The following is a 783-nucleotide window of genomic DNA, read 5'->3' on the forward strand; positions in this document are numbered from 1 at the left end:
GCGACCTCAAGAGAGCGTCGAGTCCTTGTGCAGGGTCATGAGTAGATTTCCTATTTACTACTCTCCTAGACCCTCCTACTCCATTGGGTCCTTCGCCCTCTTTCTTGTTCGAGGAGAAGAGCTGGGTGCTGAAGCTGAACTTGTCCCTAAGTGCCCTCATCAAGAGGAGACATGGACCATGTTGGTAAGAGATCTAGTTGAAGATTCTAATGTGTTACTCAAAGGCAAGTGGATGGGACATGACTAGAAAGATAAGCTTCTATCGTATGCTCCCTTGAAAATTACAGGTTCCCCTTTTTGCAAGCACTTATGTGCTAATTGGAAGGGTGTGTTGGGGTTGGTGAAATGGGATGGCTGCCCTAGAGCCATTGGGAATTCTCTGTTCAGTCTTGGACTATGGCGGACCCACAAGTTCACTCCACCTTTGGCCCATCTGGATATTAAGATAGCTAGGAAATTGAATAACAAAGGACTGAGAAGGTTTGCTGATTGCTGGGGGACTGGTCTTAGGTGGGATGGAAGGAGCTGGGATTTTTGAAGGAAGACTTTAGGCTTTAACAAAGGGAGCGTGGAGAAGGGATGGGTATCTATTGCATTTGATGAGACTTGTTGGCTGAAAGATTGGGCATGGTTTAATGGAATCAGACTAGATAAGGTGGCAACCAGCGGTATGTATGAAGAGATGTGTAGGAGTGATTTGAATGTGTGGTATTGAAATAAAATCTCAAAGGTTAGATGGAGCTCTAGCATCTGGATGAGGAGATGGAAGTTGTTATGAGAAGT

The sequence above is a fragment of the Cibotium barometz genome, chromosome 60 (assembly GCF_041138505.1).
Source record: "Cibotium barometz isolate CiBa-2024 chromosome 60, ASM4113850v1, whole genome shotgun sequence".
Lineage (NCBI taxonomy): Eukaryota > Viridiplantae > Streptophyta > Polypodiopsida > Cyatheales > Cibotiaceae > Cibotium > Cibotium barometz.